The sequence below is a fragment of the Callithrix jacchus genome, chromosome 17 (assembly GCF_049354715.1).
Source record: "Callithrix jacchus isolate 240 chromosome 17, calJac240_pri, whole genome shotgun sequence".
Taxonomy (NCBI): Eukaryota; Metazoa; Chordata; class Mammalia; order Primates; family Cebidae; genus Callithrix; species Callithrix jacchus.
Genome location: NC_133518.1, coordinates 48,323,254 through 48,333,665, shown reverse-complemented (window position 1 = coordinate 48,333,665; position 10,412 = coordinate 48,323,254). Strand labels below are relative to the sequence as shown.

The 10,412-nt window shown below is 42.4% G+C and overlaps 1 pseudogene; it reads left to right on the top strand.

The window, feature by feature from the left end:
* Positions 1-254: 254 nt before the first annotated feature.
* Positions 255-1,180, top strand: LOC100398906 (small ribosomal subunit protein uS2 pseudogene; annotated as a pseudogene).
* Positions 1,181-10,412: the final 9,232 nt, after the last annotated feature.

The window sequence follows — 10,412 nt, the reverse complement described above, 5'->3', positions numbered from 1 at the left end:
TATCATACCTGGAACTGCCGACCTCTGGACTAAGTATAAGAGACAATTAAATGTCTTTATCATTCAAACCACTTCTGGTGGAGTTGTTTATTACTTGCAACTAAAAGCATCTCTAATTGATATAGCCCTTAAAAAGGAGAGCGGAGGAGGGCAACGTAAGTCAGCTGATTCTTGAGTAAAGACCTGGGAGGGCTTTCCGCGCTACCTGCCTAGGACTCCATATGGCGTTGTTCTGGATTCCCACCGCAACTTAAAGGGAAACTTTCACAATGTCCGGAGACTTTGAGGTCCTGCAAATGAAGGAGGAGGATGTCCTTAAGTTCCTGGCAGCAGGAATCCATTTAGGTGACACCAGCCTTGACTTCCAGATGGAACAGTATATCTATAAAAGGAAAAGTGATGGCATCTACATCATAAATCTGAAGAGGACCTGGGAGAAGCTTCTCCTGGCAGCTCGTGCCATTGTTGCCATTGAAAACCCTGCTGATGTCAGTGTTATATCCTCCAGGAATACTGGCCAGAGGGCCATGCTGAAGTTTGCTGCTGCCACTGGAACCACTCCAATTGCTGGCCGCTTTACTCCTGGAACCTTCACCAACCAGATCCAGGCAGCCTTACGGGAGCCATGGCCGCTTGTGGTTACTGACCCAAGGGCTGACCAACAGCCTCTGATGGAGGCGTCTTATGTTAACCTACCTACCATTGCTCTGTGTAACACAGATTCTCCTCTGCACTATATGGACATTGCCATCCCATGCAACAACAAGGAAGGGAGCTCACTCAGTGGGTTTGATGTGGTGGATGCTGGCTCCAGAAGTTTTGTGCATGCGTGGCACCATTTCCTGTGAACACCCGTGGGAGGTCATGCCTGATCTCTACTTCTACAGAGATCCTGAAGAGATTGAAAAAGAAGAGCAGACTGTTGCTGAAAAGGCTGTGACCAAGGAGGAATTTCAGGGCAAATGGACTCTTCCAGCTCCTGAGTTCACTGCTACTCAGCCTGAGGTTGCCAACTGGTCTGAAGGCGTGCAGGTGCCCTCCGTCCCTATCCAGCAGTTCCCTACTGAAGACTGGAGCACCCAGCCTGCCATGGAAGACTGGTCTGCAGCTCCCACTGCTCAGGCCACTGAATGGGTAGGAGCAACCACTGAATGGTCTTAAGCTGTTCTTGTGTGGGCTCTTAAACAACATATAAGATTCATGGAAAATAAACCTCAAGTTTCTAAAAAAAAAAAAAAAAAAAGACCTGGGAGGGAGCAGATGTCAATAGAAGCTAATGAACAGCAAAATCTAGGTATTCAGATGAACGTGACCTCTTCCGTACCCAAAGGCAGTGAGGCCTAGAAACAATCAAGTTTTATCTGTAATTTGAGAAGAAATGACATGTTTATATAATACATGCTTCCCTTTTAGGAAGATAGTGTAATTTCTCCATTATTTAATTCTCTTCTATCCCTGAGTTTTCTGATTTTTGTCATATGTGCCTAACTTATTTCCTGTTAGGTTTATTCCTAGAGATTTTATGTTTGTGGCTCTCAAGATGTCAAGGTTCCCTGGGGATCTGTCTTCTGCCCTCTTTCCACCCAATAATTGCCCTAAATGATAGCACCTCTTGCTCCCACCCCACCCGAAACCCTACTTCAAACTGCTACTTCTCCATTCTGGGCAAATACACTTAACCTCCTATAAACATAGTCTTTTCTTGGACTGTTTTTTGGAGGTCATCCAACCCTGATTGAGAGAAAAAGGTAACATTTGGAATCCAGTGAGCTTGAGGTTAAAATATGTCATGTCAGCAATTGCTAAACAACAGTACATAGATTAGGTCAAGAATTTGTGAAATGTTTGTGCCAAGTGAAATGTCAAAGCACAAAGTGTATGAAGGAAAAAAAAAATCTCTGTGCCAGTCAAAATGTCATTCTCTCCTACAGCAAGTAATTTATTTATTTCTGTCATTGCTGTTCTTGTTTCACATGTATTAATGCTGCCTCTAAATAATTGAAATTAATAGTGGCATTATCAATGGTTTGGAGTAAAACACTAAACAGCTAATTTAGAATCACTCAGTCAATTTGGGGCTCATTTTGAAGATGGAAATTACTGACCCAACCTTAAAAACCTTACCTGATTGTCCAAAGCATTTATACTGCAGCCATTATTTGTTCTGGTAATTTTTGTAATATATATAAAGAAGACATAGAAGAGGATAGTAGAAAATGAACATTTTTTTTCATGCTGTATCTGAGGAATTACAAACAAGATAGAAATGCTGTAACTAGGATTAGTAGATCCAGGTAGGCTTCAACAAATGGAATGCCAGTGGCTTGTTGAATCAATTATGAAGCATAATGACTCAATGTTCATCCCCATTTTCCCACTGGTTTTAATTTCTAAATTGGCAGAGCTTTCCAGATCATGGCTCTTCTCCATGCCATTTGCTTTCTCTGAGAGCAGCTCTCTGTTGCACAGTCATGGCCAAACAGTAGGGAACTGGTCCTGCTCTTCATGCTACAGCTGCCTGGTTAATAAACCAAAATGCTTCTCTGTAGGCATCAGGACCAGGACTGGGGTGAGGTGAGCAAATGCCTGGAGCACAACATTTAAGGAGGCACTCACTCTCAGGTGCTTCCTTAAATGCTGCACCCTGTGCAGCTCACATGCCTCACCTAGTCCTGGCCCTGGCAGGCTTTATTGCTGTTCTTGGAATTAGAGAAAGGAACTTGGAAGTAAAGAAAAACTTTATAAATCTTATGACAATAAATACTGGGTTCCTAAGAAATCATTAGAAGTTTTACATTCCAAATTTGAAGAGTAATAACGTATTGCTAAAAATCGAAGAAACTTCCCAAAAAGGAGCCCAATTGATGACTCAGAATGGGCTCAACAGCATGAAAGAACCATGTGGGACCACCATGTTCCACAGTTCGGGATCTAATTTTTAGGTTTGGATCTCAACTTTATCAGAGACATGGTCAAACTGAGCAAAACTGGATAAGGAAATTAAAAATCACTCCGAAACCCAATTTACTAGATTAGAATTGGAGATATTTTCCAGTGGCAATGCACTCTTATTTAATCTTGAGCCACCCCTCCCCAGAGTTAGGGTACCTGGGACAAAGTATTGTCATCAGACGGCTTCAGGTGAACACAAAATAAACAAAGGGGAGTAGATGGCAAGGTATTCCATCCAGGCCCAAAAAGTCCTGTCTCACCGCAGAATATTGCTCTCTCTGTATCTACTCACTCAACAAATATGAATTGAGCAACTACCATGTACTCAGCAAACTCTGTCAGGTCAACCTTCAAAAGAAATCTCAGTCCTTTACTTCACCCCACCTGCATGGTAACCGTCTAATTCAGGCACCATCTTCTCATACCTAGAGAAATGGAACAGGCCCCTAACTGGTCTCTCTGTTTCCACCTACTGACCATTCTTCAGCCAGCAGTCAGCCTGATTCCTCTAAAATGTAAGTCAGATCATGATGCACCTCTGCTCAAAACCCTCCACTGGCTGCCTTCCTGTCAGAAAAAAAAAAAAAATCCAAATTCCATTTTTTGACTGCAAGGCCTATGAATCTCACCCCAGCTCCCTCCCTGATTTCATTTCCCACCACTTATGCACCTCACTCATTGCACTCTGGTTACAGAGATTCATCCTACTCCTGGGACACGCCCCAAGCATGCTTCTGCCTCAAAATCTCTGCACATATCCCTCCCGCTTAAATAATTTATTCCCAGATCTCTGCATGGCTCCGTCTGCTTAATGCTTAAATATCTATGCTTAAATGTCAACTTAGAAGCTTCCATAACCACCCTATCTAAAAAAACAGCCTTTTAACACTTTCTGTCATTTTCTGATGTATTTTTCTTTAACCATCTGACAGCTTTTCTGTCTCCTCCCAATAGAAGGTAAGCTTCTCAAAATGTTACTTTTTTGGTTTGGTTTGGTTGTGATTTTTTCATTATTATATCCCCAGCACCTAGAACGCTATCGGGAACACGGTAAATGCTCCAAATCTATTTAAAATATTTTTGTTGAAAGAAAAGTTAATACCTGTAGGTTATGTATAGTTCTGGTCACTAGAGGGTAGCATTCTTCGATGACTTAGGACTTTTCCCTGGCCTGGACAAAATAGCCTTTTAAGACTCTCTCCCTTTGCTTTCTGCTAGACTCGATGATGTACATGAGAGAAACAGAAGGATCAAGGCAAAACCAAGATTTTTAGCAGGAGCAAATGGAAGAATAAAGTTCTATTTATTGAGCCAGGGACAACTATGAGAGGAGCAGATTTGGGGGCTGAAAATCAACAGTTCATTTTGGATATGATAAGTTTAAGTTGCCTCATATATATGCAGGTGGAGAAGTATAGTAGGCAATTGGATATGAGTCTGTGATTCAGAGGAGAGGTCCAGACAGAGTATATAAATTTGGCAGCATGTGGAAAGTATTTAAATTCAGGGATTGTGTATAATCCCCTCGGAGTAAGTGTAGACAGAGTAGAATTCTGAGGTCTAAACCCTGTTACAGCACTCCAGCATTTAGAATTGAGGGGGATGAGAAAACACCAGTGAAGGGCATTATAAAGGGGAGAAGATGGAAGAGTAGTAGGTGAAGGAGGTTAGGAGTCTAGGAGGAATCTTTTAAATACGAGAAATGTTAGTATAGTCAATGCAATGGAAATGATCCAGTGAAGTGGGAGAAATTAATGAGGCAGAAGAGAAGGACAGTTGCAAGAGCAAGTTTCTAGAGTGGGAGAGAGGGGCTGGATGCAAAGCAGAGTCTTGGATAGAAGCACAGACAGTTTGCCCATCGTAGCATGAGGAAAGGCAGAATCTCTAAGCACAAATGCCGGAAGGTAGGTGGATGTGGTGGTAGGAACTTGTGGAACTTCTTTGGTTGCTTGTTTTCCTCAGTGAAATAATGGATTGGAGGTTTCAGTGGGACGGGAGAATCACAAGGAATCAGGTGTTCAAAGGAATGTATTGAGTAGAGGTGAGGAACTAGGATGTTGAAAAGTGACACAGAATGCTGGGGGAATAGTGTAATTATCGAAGTGATTGAGCCAAGGGTATGGCCATAGAAGTGGTGATTGATGGGGGAATGGAGACAAAACCACAGAGGTGACTGGCCAGGAGATTGATGGAGGGTCCTTTCTGATGTAACCTTGGGCTGATACATGTGTGAGTAACATTAGCTACTGTTCCCTAAGTGCCTCCTAGGTGCCAGAAAATACGTGCAATTCTCTCCTTCAATCCTCAGAACTCTACAACAACCCCAAGAATTGGAGATTGTTATCCTCTGTTTCATCAAATATGAAAAAAGTTTCCTTAACTAGCTCAGGGTAGCATAGCGACAGGGATGCAGGATTCACGCTCAGGTCTTCTGACCCCTAAGCCACATCCTTGCCCTTGGCCTACACCATACATCTCCACTGCACCACCTGCAAGCTTTAGTTCCTGGCCACAAGTTATACGTGAGTTTGGCCAAGGGCAAGAAGTATTAAGTCTCAACTTTTGTTGTTTGAGCCTGAGGCAAGAGACAGATCCAGAGGCTACCTGCTTCAGTCTCCTGAGAGAATAAGCCTTTTTTAACTCATCTAGGTTAGTGTCACCTTGAACACTGGAAACTAACATAAGAAGGCAAGTCTAGGCCAGGCATGGTGGCTCACGCCTGTAATCCCAGCACTTCTGGAGGCCAAGGCAGGTGGATCACGAAGTCAGGAGTTCATGACCAGCCTGGCCAATATGGTGAAAGCCCATCTCTACAAAAATTAGCCAGGTGTGATGGCGGGCACCTGTAATCCCAGCTACTCGGGAGGCTGAGGCAGAGAATTGTTTGAACCTGGGAGGTGGAGGTTGCAGTGACCCAAGATCGTGCCATTGTACTCTAGCCTGGCGACAGAGCAAGACTCCATCTCAAAAAAAAAAAAAAAAAAAAAAAAAGGCAAGAAGGCAAGTCTAACCATCATCACAGTCTGTTTGGGTTTGTTTGCCTCAGGCCAGGCCAATAAAGTGAAAGTCACCCCCTGAGGCAAACAAACTCAAACAGACTGTGGTGGTTAGACAAAGGCCTTTCTCTTACTATAGCAGGAGACCCTTGGAAAATATTCTGTAGTACAGGCCAGGGGACTTCTTGGTCATTCACAATGTGGAAACCCCTCTTCCATCTGGAAAAATGGTAAGGCCTGATACCCAATCACTGGTATTTCTAAAATGCCCTACTGCAAGGCTTCTTATTCCCAGGAGATAATTTATACAAGTGATAAGTAAAGATATTAGAAATGGCTGGGCACAGTGGCTCACACCTGTAATCCCAGCACTTTGAGAGGCCAAGGCAGGAGGATCGTTTGAGGCCAGGAGTTCAAGATCAACCTGGACAATATAGTGCGACCCCCCCCCGCCCCCGTCCCTACAAATAATTTCAAATTAGCCCAGGAGTTCAATGCCCGAAGTGATCTGTGATTGTGCCACTGCACTCCAGCTTGGAAAACAGAGCAAGACCTGGTCTCTAAGGGGAAAAAAAATACAGACATGAAAGTTTCCACAAAATTCATAAATTTCTCACTGCAGTTGGGAAAATTTGCATGTTTTTTGCTTTGTAAAAATTCTACTGGAGAGTGGAGAAATCCTACCTCTCAGTGCCACAAAAGGGAAAAAGAACAGTGTAATTGGATGCCATCACTGCTAATCATCTAGACCAGAACTGGTCTAGTTCTGTTGGACTGGCTCTAGTCCAGTAGAAGTTTCTGCACAAGGAACTGTTCTATACCTGTGCCTTCCAATTCAGTAGCTGTTAGCCACACATGGATACTGAATACTTAAAATGTAGCCAATGCAAATGAAAAAACTAAAATTTCTATTTTATTTAATTTTAATTTAAGCCATATGTAGCCAGTGGCTGCCATATTGCACTAGATAGCTGCAGATCATAAAACAGGAGGCCAGGCCACCTCAGCCCTTTGAACACAGTGACCAAGTTTGTCCATAGAACCTGGCCATAAAGACCCTTGCTTGGTCAGCTCCTCCTAAGAAAAGATGTCTCCACTTCTCACTCCTTTTCTTTTTTGTTTTCTTCAAGACCGGTATGTTTCTTTTTTTATTATTATTTTTGTGTTTGACTTAGATGGTTGAATGATTTCATTTTCATTTATAAGCATTACATTAATTTCCACACAAAAAACCAAGATCGCATATATCTGATTTTAATTGACCAAAATTCAACCCATGAGTTTGGACATTCAGGACCAAAATGAAAACGTTGCTTGACCTTTCCATTAGTAGACATCATGGGTGTCCTTTGAAAGATCAGCAGGCCTCCTGACCTCTTAAACACCAGTTTGCCAGGAGTCCATACCAAAACAGGTAGCCAATGTCTTGCAGCACCTAAATCAAGCAAGTAACTTCATTCAGTAAGACAGGACACCTCTATACCAAGGCTGCCACCCACAGATATTTCCTGGTTTCTGCTCGATAGCAATACTTGCTTTTGAACAGATATGGTATCTTCCATTTGGGGATTATAAATTCTTCCTGCCAGTTTTCCTCAAAACTCTCAAGAAGAGTAGAGACTTTACAAAAAAGCTTACTTCTATGACCCCAAAAGGAATAAATACAAAGACACCTACTTTTTCAAGTATATATTTTCCCCAGCTTTAGATGGAGTCAACATGTGTAAAGTTTTAAAAACTCCTCTCTGTAAGATAGGAAGCAGGAGTATCAAAGGAACCAATAATTGAAGGAGAACTAAGAAAATGCAAATAATCATTCCATTAATCGAGAGAAATGGGCAAAATGAAAAAATGATAGAATTTCAAGAGTGGTTGTTAATTTATATTGAAATACCCTTTGCAATTCTGACAATGGCAAAGATTTCATTAGTGCAAATAATAATTATAATGGTATGTTCTTTAATAGAATTTAAATAAGGTTTCAAATAATTACATATGCTAAAACTAACATTTGGAAACCTTAATTTTGTTTGGAAACCTATCAAACGCACCCTTCAAACCACCCTATGTTCTCTGATTTGAGGACAATTACATTCAATGAAGTCGCTCCAAAACACAATTTGTAGTATTATCATTTTCAAAGTTTACATTGTTTGGTGGAAAAATGGGGAACTACTCTGGTCAATGGTCAAAATAAATAAATCCAGCTAACATGCCAGGTAGTTCCCAGGTTTGTTTGATTCTCAAGTATCAGTATGCTCACTCCTTTTCAAACAAAAGGCAGAAACCCAATGTGATCATTTTCAATTACTGCAACTAAGTGCCACAAACCTTGAAAGTTAAACCAACACATATTTATTATCTCACAGTTTCTATAGGCCAGAAGTCCATGTACAGTGTAGCTCGACTGGGTTCTCTGCTTAGGGCCTCACAAAGTCCAAGTCTAAGGTGCCAGCAGGGCTGTGTTCCTTTCTGGAGCTCCAAGGAAGAATCCACTTCCAAGCTCATGTAGGTTGTTGGCAGAATTCTGTTCCTTGTGGTTGTGGGACTGAGGCTTTTGTTTCTTTCCTGATTGTCAGCTGGGGGCTTCCCTTAGTTCCCAGAGGCCTGTCTCTGATTCTTGCACATGGCCCCTTTTTCTCAGTTGCAACAGCACATCAAACCCTTCTCATGCTTGGAATCTCTCTGATGTCCCACTCTGCCCTACTCTGCCCTCAGCTAGGAGAAAGCTCTGCTGTTAAGGATTCACATGATTCACTGGGACCCACTCAAAGAATATCTCTATTTTGCGATCAGCTGATTAGTACCTTAATTACATAGGGAAAGTCTCATTTGCCAATTAACATAACCACAGGAGTAACACCAGGGGGCAAAAGTCTTGGGGCCAAAATTCTGCCTGTCACAACCTAATAGCAGAGAATGGAGAAACCAGTGAGGCTACATTTGCTCATTACTTAGTGCCTTCTTGAGTAGAAAATAAAGCAAGCTTGTTGAAAAAAAATTTCTTTTTAATTTATTTTGGACAGGCACAGTGGCTCACGTCCATAATCCCAGCAATTTGGGAGGCCAAGGCAGGTGGATTGCTTGAGCCCAGGAGTTTGAGACCAGATTGGGCAATGTGATAAAACCCTATCTCTACAAAAAATAAAATAAAAGTTAACCGGGCTTGTGGTTGCATGCCTATCGTCCCAGCTACCTGGAGGTCTGAGGTGTTGAGGATCACCTGAACCCAGAAGGTTGAGGCTGCAATGAGCCATGATTGTGCCACTGAACTTCAGCCTGTGCAACAGAGTGAGAGTCTGTATCAAAATAAATAAATAAATAATATCTTATTATGACTATTTTCTCTTAGAGTCCCCAGTCATTTGTTTTGCTTCATTATTAAAACAAACTGGCAAAGTGGCGCTCATCCCCAATCTCTGTCAAGGATCCTCAAATATTTCCAGTTACATTCATTCCTTAGAGAGTCTTAATCTCTGGGATAATTTGAGCAAGGCACGAGAGCTGCTACGTCACTTTGGAGATCTTTTCACAGGAGAATCTACCAGCAATTCAAGCACTCTTTCCCAGTTTTGCCAGTGCTGAGTCAGATATTAAGTCAGGTTAAGGAAAATCTGGCCTGGAGGCTGTTAATTAATAAACAAACCTCGTATGCAAACTAAGCTACTCAGCTCCAGTTAGCAGATTCCAATAAGAAAATGAAGTGAGTGGAAAAGTACTTCCTGCTAATTAGGTGAAAGGAGACACTGAGTTTTCAAGTTCTGAACAAAGAGCTCTTTTGTGTTTGTCTTCCTCCTGGAGAGATGGGAAGAAGGTATCTTTGGGCCAAGAGTTCAGAGAGAATGCTGAGAGAGGATCGGGCTGTTACCTGAAAGAGTGAGTAAAGGACAAGCTGATCCATTTTCCAAGAGTGAGCGTCTATGTGGTCTGGGAAGTCTCATGAGAGAAGTCAGCTCAGAGGGCCACAGTGTTGAGAACCAACCACTGGTTTCATAAGGTCACCATTCTACTCCAGGACTGCAGAAGCTGTCAGCTTCATTCCCTCCACCACCTCTGCCCATTGTATCAGGAGCCTCTTAAAATGCACCTACAGGTTAAACCCTATTACAGACTCTGGGAGCCAACTGTCTTAGACAGGGATAATGAACATAGAGAAGAAAATCTATCCAGCTAGCTCCAGGACTTCTCTTAGAGGAGAAACTCTCTTGTTTGGAAAATACCTTAAAAAGCCAGGTGGGAGAAAAGAGTGAGCCCTAGGATTGAGGTTGGCAGGAGTTAACGAAGAAACAGCTAAATTTCTCTGCTTAGAAAATGTAAAGGGAGGAGGAATGATCCAAGATGGCCGATCAATAACAGCTCGGGATTGCAGCTCTCAGTCAAAGTGCAGAGAACTAGAGGACGCCACACTTTCAGACAAATTCTGGTCGCTCACGGAGCAGAAGAACCCCAGTGGAGGAACCACAC